Here is a 13,806-nt window from a genome sequence, read left to right as displayed (position 1 = left end):
GGAGACAGGGGGAGAGAGGAGGGAGTACAGGGGTGCATGTTCGGAGGAGGTTTTGGGACAACTCACTACCCCCCCCCCCCCCTCTCTCTCTCTCTGTCTGACAGGATCTGGTCAGTGTCCGGGTGCGGGGGTCGTGGCCCGGCGCTCACACACACACACACACACACACAGTTATCTGAGGTCCATCTGCAGGACGCCTGCGCAGTCAGCCTGGCTCCACTGCAGACACTGCCTTCCTGCTGGGACGGACAGCAGGACAGTGAGGATGGAAAAGAGGGCGGATAGGGAACATTTAAGAAACAGCACAATGAATCAAAACACGGTAGATGTTTGTAAAGTGATCAAACCAGTGTGGCTGACCTCGGGCACATTAGATATAGCAGGCATCACCTCCAGGGCGAGGACAGCACACACTAAAATAGCCTCATCGGCGTTTGGCCCGGGCCCCTCTTCCCTCTGTCCCTCTGCACCAATTCCCACACCGCCGAATCAGGCTCGGGTTCAAACATAAACATCACAGCTTCATCATATATCGAGTTTAAAAATCCAATAATCGTCCGCGTTATTTTTCACTTTTGCGTGACCCGGGAGTGACCAGCAGCGCAGACCTCAGTGCTCAGTCCCTTTGGTGAGGCGTTTCATCATTAAAGCTCAGATTCTCATGACCTAATGTGTGTTAAATGCCTGAAATCTGCGGCCAGTGTTTTCTCTTCTCTCCCTTTTCTCATCAGCAGCAGCACGATCGCAGTCACCACGACAACATGGCCGACAGTTCAGAGACGCGCCAGTGAACATGATGAGGTCAGATGTGCTATTTCGGTTTTATTTCTCTAAATATGGTCTTCTGTGTTTTCTATGTGGTTTGTGTTGTGTAAAAGAAGGACTTTGGCCAATCAATTAGGGCTGATATTTGAGACAAACAACGCAGGGCACTCGAGCACTGTGGGTAATTAGATATCAATGCATTCATGCAGTCGAGCTAAAATGAAGATGGGAAATGGACAAAATGTAAAGATATAGGCACACACATGGGTAAGTTGGATGAAGTGTCTTGCCCAAAGGCGCATAAATAAAGGTCTTCTTTTTCTTCTCCTTCTTTTTTTCTCCCTTTTATTCTTCTTTTTCCTTTCCTTCTTTTTTTCTTCTTCTTTTTCTCCTTTTTTCTTCTTATTTTTCTTCTTCTTTTCTTCTTATTTTTCTTCTTCTTTTTCTTCTTGTTTCTCCTTATTTTTCTTATTTTTCTCCTTCTCATTCTTTTCTTCTTCTTCTTTTTTCTCCTTTTTCTTTTTCTTCTTCTCCTTGTCATCCTTTTCTTCTTCTTGTCATTCTTTTTTTCTTCTCCTTTTCTTCTCCTTTTCTTCTTCTTCCTCTTCTTCTTCTTTTCTTCTTCTCCTTCTTTTGTTCTTCTTCTTCTTCTTCTTCTTCTTCTTCTTCTTTTTCTTCTTCTTCTTCTTCTTCTTCTTCTTCTTCTTCTTCTTCTTCTTCTTCTTCTTCTTGTCAATTATCTGTTCTTTTTCTTTGTCCAGCAGTACGTAATTTAAATTTGGCAAAGGCAAAGTTCAAAGATTCATACATTTGCAATAATCGATTGGTTGAAAATCACAGCTGCTCGGACAGATTTATTGTTGACTTTTTGAGCACATGGCCTCGAAAACCACAGCAAACACACCATTAAACACGCATTCGTTGCCCAAGGACATGACAACAGGAGAGAGCAGGATTTGAACCGCTTACCTTCCCTTCTACCCCTTGAGCCCTTGTTGCCCCGCTATGTCGCAACACCGTCTCCCAGACGCGGGAATGGATACAGTTACAAAATCCCCTCTTTGCATTTTAATTCATTTTTCCCATCTCTCATCATCAGAAATCCCTCAACGTTTTTCTTTACATTTCCTTGCACCGCGGTTCATTTATCTTAAGGATAATGTTTCACCGTTGCACATAAAGAATACACCCCCCCCCCCCCCCCCCCTCCTCTTTAGGAGTACTTACGTACTTTTAATTATTTTAACAATTTTTATGCTCTTCCAGTTTCCTCTGGAGGAGCCCTCTGCCTCGGGAGCGGTGGTTGGCTGTGGCTGCTGGGGTGCTGTCTTGTGGGTGTCTGGATGGAGGTGTGGTGTTGTCCGGGCACCCTGCGTTGGTCCCTGTGGCTGCAGCCGAGGTGCCGCTCCCGATGCAGACGGCTCCTTGGATGGTGTTCCCTTGCCTGGTTTATCTGCACCCAGCCTTATCTTAGCCTTATCTTAGCCTTTTGTCCATAATCTCCACTGTTTTACCTTGAGTGTGTATTGTGTGCTTGTGCAGTGTGTCTCTGGGGAGGTGGGTGGGGGGAGTGTGAATGCTACAATGTGTCTGTTTTTTCTGGAAGGAAGTGGGTGTGAGAGAATGTTTTTAAATCTGTAAAGCACTTTGTGTTACATGACATGTATGAAAAGCGCTATACAAATAAAATTGATTTGATTTGATTTGATTTATGGGACAAATGCAAAGGCCCAAGCCCTGGCCATAGATCCAGCAAGTCCTGCATGACAGCGCGCCTTACCTGCCCCGCACACACAGACCTGCAGCGGCACATGCGCTCATCTGCTCCTCATTGGCTCACAGACCTTTAACACTGAGTTTAAGCCCACCTCAGGCATTTACAAGACACGCTTTATCCACATGACCCTGACACTGTTATGGAGATGGGAATTAGGAAGAGCGCAGCAGGGTTAGCCAGAGCAGAACTTGTCTGCCTTTTAAGGGTGAATTCAGTAGTTTGCCATGCATAATTACACACACATTATGCAGGATATGAACAAAAAGTTAAATGTGCAAACAAGAAACTTCCCTAGTGAATAACAACAATAATGCTGTAAAATATGACTTGTAATAGACGTCTTAGTTTCAGTTCTGGTTTCAGCTGCTTTTACAAGACACAAACGTATGATTCACAAGGACACAAAAGTATAAAGCACTATCCCAGAAACAAATTAAACATATAGCATCTGCAATGTGTGTATCCAAAACAAACTCAGAGTATTTTCTAAGGCTTAACTTTCAAAAGTATGACTGCAGTAATAGCGGGGACAGTGGAGAAGGTCTCCTCGTGTACATTCTGTTCTGTTTGCTCTGAATCCAAGGTCTGCCTCTCCGTGTTTTGGAGTCGTTGAGGAGCTGAGCATTCGGTCGGTGCCAGGCACTGTCTCCCCTCTGGCTCACTCAACTCCTGACCCTGCCCTCTCCCCCCGTCCTCCCTCTCCCACATCCCCCCCCCCCTCTCTCTCTCTCTCTCTTCCTCCTCTCCTCCTCCTCCTCCTCCTGCTGTGGGCCGTTGATGGGCGCGGCTTCGGGGCGCAGCACCATGAGCTAACACTGATACCAGACGGCAGTCCACCTACGCACACTTCATATTTATTCTTTTTATTGACCGTCTATGACAAACAAGTGCAAAGTGTAAAAGGGCCTCAGAGGTTCACGTTAATTAACTTTTAACCATTGTTTAGAGTAAAGACGTTAATTATATTTTACAATTTTAACTTCAGAAAAAATAATCATTCTCAAGAACAAGCTAAATAGTTGTTTACTACTTTAAAACAAATGAAGGTAAACTATTAGAATATGTTTTTGTGCTGTGACAGAAAGCTGCAAATCTGGACACTTTCATAACATAAAGTTGGATGAGTTTTATGACGCTGATCAATGTTTACAAAAGGAACTGAACAATGAAACACCTTTGTATGATCAATTTAATGTTCTAGATATACTATTAGTAATATTTCTAATTATTGGACTTTGAACAGCGTTTTTAGTGACCTAGAGCAGTGGTTCTCAACCTTCGGAGCCGCGACCCCCATTATAACAGGTACAGGGGTTCGTGACCCTCCGCCCAGGTCACACCGTGAAAAATAGGAACATTAGCCTACATAATTCTTAAAAAACAAAGAAAAAAACAAATGGCTGACATATAATTCATCAAACTACAATCAAATAATTTCACTCTGGTAAAATAGCAAACACATGCCACAATAAAACATTAGATTATATGCTAATGAAAATATGTACATTTTATCTAAATCAGGCGACCCCCCAAATTTGTCTCGCGACCCCCAGGTTGAGAACCACTGACCTAGAGCATCTATAGTACTCTCATAATGGCAGCGGTTGGTCGATCAGCCAACATATTACTCTAAGACGTTCTGGCACAAAGAATTACTTAAGTAGAAGTTAAAAAAAAAAAATACTTGGTGAAAATTCTATCAACTTCTGGGTAACTTCTTCAGTGTAAAGGTATGATTTCAGTTTTAGAGTTGATGAAATAGTCACTAAAAAAGGACAACAATTGGGATATGCAGAATGGATCATGAGAGCTGAAACGAGTTAGTATTTTTATCCCTTTTTTTGTATTTTATTATCCCTTTTTTTTTTTTTTTTTGCTTTTTGACACTTTTTTGGTACGTGTTCATCCTTGTTTTCTTCTCATTTTTGCCACTTTTGTCAAGAATCTTGTAGATTTGGGTCGGATCAGGTGGGGGTTAAGAGGTTGAAACAAAAGGCAAGACATCTACTGAAACCGCACCCCTTAAGAGTGATTGTATTCAAAGCATTACTCGGGTAAATGTAAGTCCTAAGTTCAAATCAGAACCCTCTCTCCAACATTAGCATCAGCCAACACTCTGGCCCTGCCGCTCTAAGTGAGACAAATATTCCCATGTGAAATGTATTGCGAAGTATGTGACGGCGCATTCCTGCTAAATGTTTTACTGTGATTTAAAGCCTTCAGCTCCAAGTCTGGGTTTAAACTCTCGGCTAGTGAAGGTCTCCCCCCCCCCCCCCCCCCCCCCCCCCCCCCCCGATCCGATCCTATCTCGCCCGGCACCAGCCCGCTCTCTCGTCCACTCACTCTTAAATGAATATAAATGATTGTTTTCAAAGCAAACAGCTGGACGTTTAAATGGCACAGGCAAATACTCTTGAGTCGTCAAAAAGAAAAACAAAAGTAGGAAATTCTTGTGAAAAAGTTGCAGCCACGAATTGTTTTTGTGCGTCTGGCCCGAGCGCTAAAAACATTCAAGTACAAGAGGCAACAAAGTATCTGCAAACATGATAATGGATTTAGCTGCTCGCATTTTTCATTGGTGGAAACTGCTTTTTAATGTCAAATTTAGCGTAGATGTATAAAGTATTGTGGAGAATGCGATGGTGAAACATGGCTGACAACATTCCTGGCCTGGGCTTAAAACATTGCCAAGTGACTAATAGTAGTGGTGTCAAGGGTCAAAGCAACAGGAACAAGGCTGGGGATATGACTCCAGCAGAAGCAAAGGAGACTTTCGCTTCTACATAAATATGTGATCCAGCAGAGATCCCACATGACGGTTATAACAAGGAAAAATAAGAGTTCCCATGAAGTGATGAAATCATTATTGAGGTGTGGAGTATTGGAAGAAATCAGCTTCCCTTTTTACTCATCTATTATATATATGTATATATGGGCCTGTATATGGGTGGGGTTTAATGACAGAAAACAGGAATGGTCAGTAGTTCAGCTGGGGGCCAAAGTATGATTTCTGGCCACAAGGGGTCAGTAAAGCACAGTGAATTATTTACAAGGTTCAAGTTTATGGTAAGAGTTTGTGCGGCTCTAAACTAAAAACAATTCGCCCTTGAACTCGAACATCCCACTTTATTTGTGAATTTTACAATGTGCAATTAAAGGTGCACTACGCAACTTTTTATGCGGAAAAAAAAGTTGATATTTGTTTGTATTTGACCTTGTAGTGACCCAGCGGCTGTATGAGTGGTCAGCATGGTGCCTTTGCTTTCTATCACAGTGGTCTCTAGGACGCTCCAGGATCAATGGTTTGGAAGGTTTTCACTGCTGACGGAGCCTGTCACCAGAAAACCTATAAAACAATTGATCCTGGAGCGTTGTAGAGGCCACCGTGATCAAAAGTAAAGGCGACATGCCAGTGTCAAATACAGACATATATCAACTTTTTTATTTTTGCATAAAAAGTTGCAAAGTGCACCTTTAAGCAAGTGCTCATCAAGCTACTCAAAACCATTGTTTGTTTTACAGCTAAGATTAATATTTTTGCTATTAATATTAGCAGTAATAACTTAAAAGTAAAAAGTAAAAACAAAACCTGAATATGCATGGTGAGAAATCATTGTGTATGTTTGCAACACATTATCAGGATTTGTAATTTGCTTTTATCAAAGGCCCTATACCTGTTTTTGTTTCTATAGTGTTTTGTCCTTTTTCAGAATATTTGTGGAAATAAAACATTGTTATTATAGAGCATTTTTATCCATTTCATGAACTTGCATTCTAGTTTTCAATGCATTTCTGCTAAAGTGACCCTGAAGTTTGGATTCTACAACAACTACAAATAGGTTAGGAAAGTTAGGAATGAGTTTCGACCACAACTAACATTTTCATTTACCGGCTGCTTCTTTTATTATTAGTTAAATAAATCAATAAATCAAGTTTAGGGCCTTTAAGGAAAAGGCTAATTCACGATCCTCTTCTGTAAAGTTGTCCTCTGCGTTGCTGAGTTATCCTGTCAGGAGCAGTGGGCAGTGCAGCGCCCCTGGATCCACCTCTAGATCTGGAGCTAACCCTTCTCGGAATAATCTTGATTAACCTGATATTATGAGTTTGTAAGTGGCAAAATAAAGTTCTGCAGCCTCTCCCTCCATTCAAAGCTACAGTAAATGTGAATTCCTGTATGGGACCTCTGTAACCTCTGTGCTCTGGGAGTGTTCCTGTCCCGCTGTATATCTCAGGCCCAGGTCTCTGGTCTGACCCCCGGAGTTAAGTCCAGAGTTAGCCTATGTTTGGCAGACGCCTCAGCCCCTTTAATCTTGCGAGCAGATAAATCCTTTGATGGACCTGCTCTGCTCCATCTCCATAGATCACCGTAATACTGCGCTGTGTTTGGGGGCGCAGGGGGGGCTGTGGCACACGGGTGGGCTGCCTCTTTCCCTCTCTCTCTCCATGACCTGTAGTGGAGTCATCAATCCCCCTCCACAACCACAGCCCTGTCCCGGGACGCCCCTGTGTGGATGGGTCCGACCACAGCCAGCCCTGCCCTCTGGACCACAGGGGTGTAATGGTCCCATGGGACAAGCTGGTCTGAACATGAATAAACAATTATTTACTCACCAGATAACAAAATATCCAAGTTGCATTTTGTCTTTAAGTCTTTTTTCATCAGTTCGGCTTTACCCAAATGTAAAAGCCTCTCGATGCCTGTAGGCCAGTGTAAAGCTGAGACCTGCGTAACTGTGATTGTAACATAATATTTAGAACCATCTTAAAGGGATATTTCAGGACTTTTGACATAGGGCCTCATTTCCTAGTTATCCAGAGCGTTGTTGATTTCTGTGATTTTTTTTTTTTTTTTTTACATGTATATATATATTCATGCAGACATTATATTTGAAGAGTTTGGTGTTGGCTAATGCTAGGCTAGTGCTAAGCTAGTGCATGTCTATGGTAACTAGTAGCCTGCATTAAAAACAGTCTGACCCAAGCAGAGTGCACGTGAGGCAAATCACTTACAACAATAGACTACCCATATAAATGTCTGTGTTTTTTAAATATAACCATTTTACATTTAAAAGAGCTTATATTTGAGCAGCATCAGCTTCCTGGTTGTAAGCTACGCAGTGGCGGAGTGATCTGCTAGGTTACCGGATCTACAGTAGTTTGTTTACCTGCAGCCGGCATTACTACACATGGAATTCACAAAGGAGCTTTCTACAAATCAGATATGGCAACATTTGAAGAAGAGGAAGAAGAAGAAGAAGAAGAAGAAGAAGAAGAAGAAGAAGAAGAAGAAGAAGAAGAAGAAGAAGAAGAAGAAGAAGAAGAAGAAGAAGAAGAAGAAGAAGAAGAAGAAGAAGAAGAAGAAGATCTTTATTTATTTATTTGGAGGACTACCCCATGATTTTGAAGAGGTTTGTAATGCAGGCTACTAGTTACCATTGACATGCGCTAGCCTAGCACTAGCCTAGCACCACTAAACTCTTCAAACATAAGGACTGCATGGATTAAAAAAATAAATAAAATCTCCAGAAATCAACAACACTCTGGATAACTAGGAAATGAGGCTCTATGTCAAAAATCCTGAAATATCCCTTTGATGTTATGATGTTTTAAGTGCTGGTCCAAATTCCTTTCTGAACTGAGGTGAACTTCAGGAGCTCTTTAGATTCTCCTGATAAGATCCGGTCCCATTAGGACAGCATGAAAAAGAGCTCAGGACTCACACACTCTGCCTTATCTACTACATCAACACATAATACATACACTAATACGACCTAATCCTCCGCGGGGGAATACATCGAGATAACTGATATCATGGCGGTAACAAATGTAGGATTAAATATTTAAATGCTTCTACTATTACTCTTACATTTTCCACAAAAGTATTCACTCTTCACCCCTGATGCGTTCAGATGGTGGACCTCGGTATGTAAAGAGTGTATCCAATCTATCACCACAGGCTGAGGTCACTTTAGCACCTCTGAAATAGCCCAGTGGGTATTTTAATTGCTTTATCTCGCTCTCTTTCAAAAGGGCTACCGGCAGAGATGGATAGTGTCTGCAGTGGCATGTACTATAACGAATACTTGAGCAGAAGTACTGATTACTCAAGAGTTTAATAGTAAAAGCGTGAGTGTGAGAAGGATTTCTTTTAATATGTTGCGTTACATCCTCAAATTGAAATAACAGTTGAGTCAGTCGTAGTAGGGCCCTGCCTCGGAAAACTACTCAGTGTTTGCTAGAAATGTGTTACTGCTAAAAAGGAAACATGATTGGCAAACATAACTACATGATTATATTGCAGAAAGTGTTCCAAACCAAGTATTTTTTTTGCTGAGAAAAATATTGCAGATAAAAAAAAAAACTTATGGGGCCTTAATGGAGTGTGTGGAATGAGCGATAAGCTTAACGCAGCGGATACATTTCCCTACTGGGACAATAAAGAACCTTAAACCTTAAAAACCTTAAAATGTTAGTTGTGGTTCAAACTCATTCATAACTTTCCTAATGCATTTGTAGCATTTCTATTCTTAAAAGAGATGAGTTCACTGGCACATTTCACAACTTGCAGGGTCACTTTTCAGAGACACTGTCACAAAAATGCTTCAAAACTCGTCTGTACGTTCATGAAATTCATACAAATGCTTTATAATTAGATGCGTCGTGTTTTTCCCACAAATGTCTGAGTTTGAAATACACTAAAGGAAGACAAAACGTTCCACTACATGGAGAAAATCAGGTATAGTGCCTTTAAAGGCACTATACCAAGGGACTATACAGAGTTTAAAAATGTTAAAATTAGGTATTTTCCTCCCCCTACATGTTAAAAAAATGTCCTAAGGTGTTGAATGAACCCGGACATATTCACCACAACTGCCTCTAAAATCCTGCACTGTCACTCAAAAAGTTGCCGTCATGCACGAGCTTAACATAGAAGGTGCAGTTACGCGCATGACCTAAGGTGGCAGTAGTGAGTATAAAAATGGCTAACTTGCATCCAGCCCCTTTAACCTTATCTTCAGTTTGGCTTTACCCAAATCTTAAAGCTTTTTGAAAAAAACATATAAATGATACGTAAATGAGGATGAATATGCAACAAAATAGCGACAAAAACGTGAAAAAAAAATCTATGAAAAAGCGACAGAAATGTGACAAAAAAAGCCACAAAAAGGGGCTAAAATAGTGACAGAAAAGTGATGAAAAAAGCCACAAAAGTGTAACAAAAATGTGTGATGAAAACGCAACAAAAAAAGCAGTGAAAAATAAGTCTCTGAGTGACGACAACACGGCAACAATGTGAGGAAAAAGATAATTTGAGGTGAGTTTTTTGTAGGTCTTAGATTTCAAATGAAATAAGGCATTACTCTGACCCACAGGCTGTGAGCTCCAGTTGAGAAGCTTTTAGATGTGGGTAAAGCAGAAGCAGAGGTTTAATAAAGATTATTTTTACGTCTGAAGCTGATTTCCTTCCCTTTTCTACATCAATCTAAAACATGCACATGCTCTGGGCAGCTGAGTGTGAAGTGGCCGTGATGAGGATCAGCACCTCCAAATCCATGGCCATGAAAAAGGTGCTTCAGCAGTGATGTGGTCGCTGTATCGGACTGTTGTGGTGAAGAGGGAGCTGAGCTCTCGATTTACCAATCGATCTCGGTTCCCACGCTCACCTATGGTCATGAGATCTGGGTAATGACCGAAGGGACAGGGATGCAGGCGGCCCAATTGAGTTTCGCAGGGTGGGAGTCATATTGGGAGGAGGCCCAGGACACGCTCGAGGGACTATGTCTCTGAGCTGGCCTGGTGTGACCTTGGGGTCCCCCCAGAAAAGCTGGAGGAGGTCTGTGTGGATCGGGGAGTCTGGGCATCTCTTCTCTGTCTTTTGACTCCACGGCCCGGCTCCGGATAAAGTGGAAGAAAATGGATGGATGGATTTTCCACTAGGGTTTGTCCTTTTAAGTGTCTCACAATTCAATGGGCGAGGAAAGCCCTTCTCTATGGTCCTCATGGAGCTGACATTGCTGTAGTACCACCCTCTGGTGACCAGGGGTGGTAAACAGGATTCTGTTTGGGACTTCAGACCTCCCTAGAACAGCTTAAAAGCCTAGCAAAGATTCATATTTTTTCTATAACTCTCTATGACCCATGAGACAACGCTGGGTGACATATTTTAAGGAACAGGCTTCAGAGAAGCATCCATGTAAGCTTCACATATGACTCAGGACCAAAACTATGAGTGGGGCTGAATGAAACACCAGCTATATCCAGTTATATCTATGGTAACAATAAAGTCAATTAGATGACAAAGAAAAATGTGAAGCATCATCCATTCCAACATGGCGCCCAAAACATTTTGTTTTGGCTCTAACGTGTCTGTCCGTGATTTCCATTAGAGGTTTGGACCAGAATTACACAACATATAAAACAGATTTTAGACAAACTTGATACAGGCTAGCCAACCTAGAAACTCTAAAATGTTGGTGTGGATCCAACCCACAAGGAAGGTTCACAGGCAATGCGAGGATGTCCGATTGCCCTCCATTCATTTGTCTATAAGCTGTTGTAAATGAAGAATCTAGAAAAGTCAATTCTAAGAAATTCCCAAAGTTTCCCAAAGGACAGACACACTAATGTTGCTTGAGTTACCCTATAGAACATGTTTCTGTATAAAATGTAACCTTATTTTACCTTTCTGGGTCAACTTTTTGGAAAACAGACTAAAAATTGCACATTTTTCGATATTTTACAGAAGTTCACGTGCTAGTTGGTACCCCTAAATCTCAATGGATTTCCACAAAACTTTGCAAAAGTCATTTGTATATGAATAGGAACAAAATGCAATGCCAGCCAAATTGATATTTTGGAATTAAAATTTCACCATGTAAATTTGATGCACCCTAATGCACAATGCACACACTGTACTCCAGGAACAAGATCCTATAGCTAAATAAAAAAGGGTCCCTATGGTCGTCTGACAGGCTGCTCCACTGAAGGATGGGTCGAACATACAGAGGAGAAATGTATAGTCTATCTGTCTGTTTTTGTTTCCGATCTGAGCCTGTTTTCCCCTATCACCTCCACCAAATCCATCTTTCAGAGCTCCCCTTTCATATCCACTGCCATAAAAGCCAATACTGTTATTGTACCGAATCCATTAGAGACTCAGGTATTGTGTTTTCGCTCAGGAGGGGAAATTTATGAGGCTGGAGTGTTTGTCTTTAATCATTAGTAAAAGTAATAGACTCACACGCTGCAGTCTCACAATGAGGTGCTGAAGTGCCTTAGAGGAGGAAACCCGACACAAATACAGGAAGAGCGGCGTTTCTGAGCCAGGCCAGGAGTCTGTCTGATGAACTGCACAGATTAACAATTGCTCTGACTTTTTATTTTTTTATTTTTTATTGTTGTACAAGTAAGGCACACCTATACCAGCACAGATGTATGTAGAATATTGAGTGAGTTTCTGATTCTTAAATGTAAAGAATGGAGGGCAAGTTATGAATGCAAATAAATGTGTCTTTCTCATGATAGAAGTGAAGTTATTATTAGTACAGACCACTCACTTCATGTGCCTGTATAGGCTACAGTAGATACAAGGTGCAATGGCGACCTCTAGTGGTAATTTGTAGGGTGGGTTGTCTCAAAAGAAAAATGCAAAACTATAACTTTACAACTCCTTCTTTGTAAACAGTTGGGGGGAAAAAGAAGGTTGTAAAGCCTTCATAGGTTTAGTCGATTGTCCCAGATTTAAAGCCACACCGCGTAGAGTTTTACCCAATAAATAAAACTGAAATACAAGCATATATTTTACGACAGATATTTTCATTCATTGCAAAATTCCTCATAAATGTACAAACAAACAGGTGCCTTTGCTGTGAGCGGCTCAGCTCTCCTCAGACATGACTGTAACTTCAGTGGGTACGTCTCCAGCTCGTCTCCATGGTGATGTGACTAAAATAAGTAGAATTTGAGATTTAAGGCGAGACACTGCGGGTGAATAGGGAAAAAATGTATATTTAAAGATATCAATTTGAAACTGTTGCTGTCGATCACTGGCATAAATGTGAGAAAAAAATACATTGCAAATTTTCTGTCATTTTATCTTTTCATATAAGAACAAGGTATTTTATGCCTAAAAATGCCCCAAATTTCACATCTTTTCGGCGACGAAATCTGAATAACGGAAAAAGAGCTACATTCAAATTTATGGTTTCATTTTATGGATAAATGAGTTACCAAGACTTTTTCAGAAGGGATTTTGAATTTCTTGTTTAGTTTTAAAATAAGCTGTTTTTTAGTGGAACAAATTGTAAAAAATGTCATTTTCGACTCGTTTTTTGACAATCAAAACTCAATAAATGGGGCTAGGGATTGGATAATAAAAAATCCCTCTGAAAAAATCTTCCAAATATTGTTCAGTCCAAGGCTGGATCATTTGAAGTCTTCATGTCCGACTGACGTGGACATAGTGTCGCCACAATGACACAAAAATGTGTTTTGAGAAAAAGGCCCTTGAAATTGCATTGTCCCATATAAGTCTATGGGCAAACATTGAATCAGCGCAATATTTAAACATGTTGTTGTGAAGATTAGGTATATTTTCTGTTTCCGGGTGAAAGCTTATATGTTCAGAGACCAATTTGGCCCAAAACCTAAAAACTGAAAAAATTGAGTTTTGCCTGTAGTGTCTCCCCTTAAATAAGTTAGGTCCTCATCCAAATCCATTCTTTGATATCCCACTACAGTGACAGCATTTTCTATGTCAAGCCGGTCATTGGGAGCATGTTTTGTACTGATGGAGACAGTTTAGTCCAAAATGTTACACAGCGTGCCTTTAAGATTCAGCCATTGCAAATTTGAATATGATTAGGTGTTTTAAAATATCAATGAAAAGTGCCAGGATATGAATATCAAAATATAAAGAAAGTTAAGACCCTAAAGCATTATTTTGCATCGACTACAGTACGTTTTTGTTTGTTTGGAAATCATTTTGTGTGAACTCAAAGTGAGGTCAGCTTGTTTGTTCAAGTTTACATGACAATGGACAAAACACATGTTTCCAATATGTTCATAGATCACATATACGTATGTATACTTCAAGGATGTTTACATGTCTTTTTTCTTTCCCTTTCCCTGTCAATCTTAAGTGAATGACTATGGACAGATAGTTTCTATTTCTACATGGTTATACAGAGCTTGTACATTTGGGTATAGTTGGTATAGCAGGGCTGAGCGATATTATATATATTTTTATGTGATCAGAACGAAAG

This window comes from Gobius niger, assembly GCF_951799975.1.
Source record: "Gobius niger genome assembly, chromosome: 13".
Classification (NCBI taxonomy): domain Eukaryota; kingdom Metazoa; phylum Chordata; class Actinopteri; order Gobiiformes; family Gobiidae; genus Gobius; species Gobius niger.
This window is presented reverse-complemented; position numbering follows the sequence as displayed.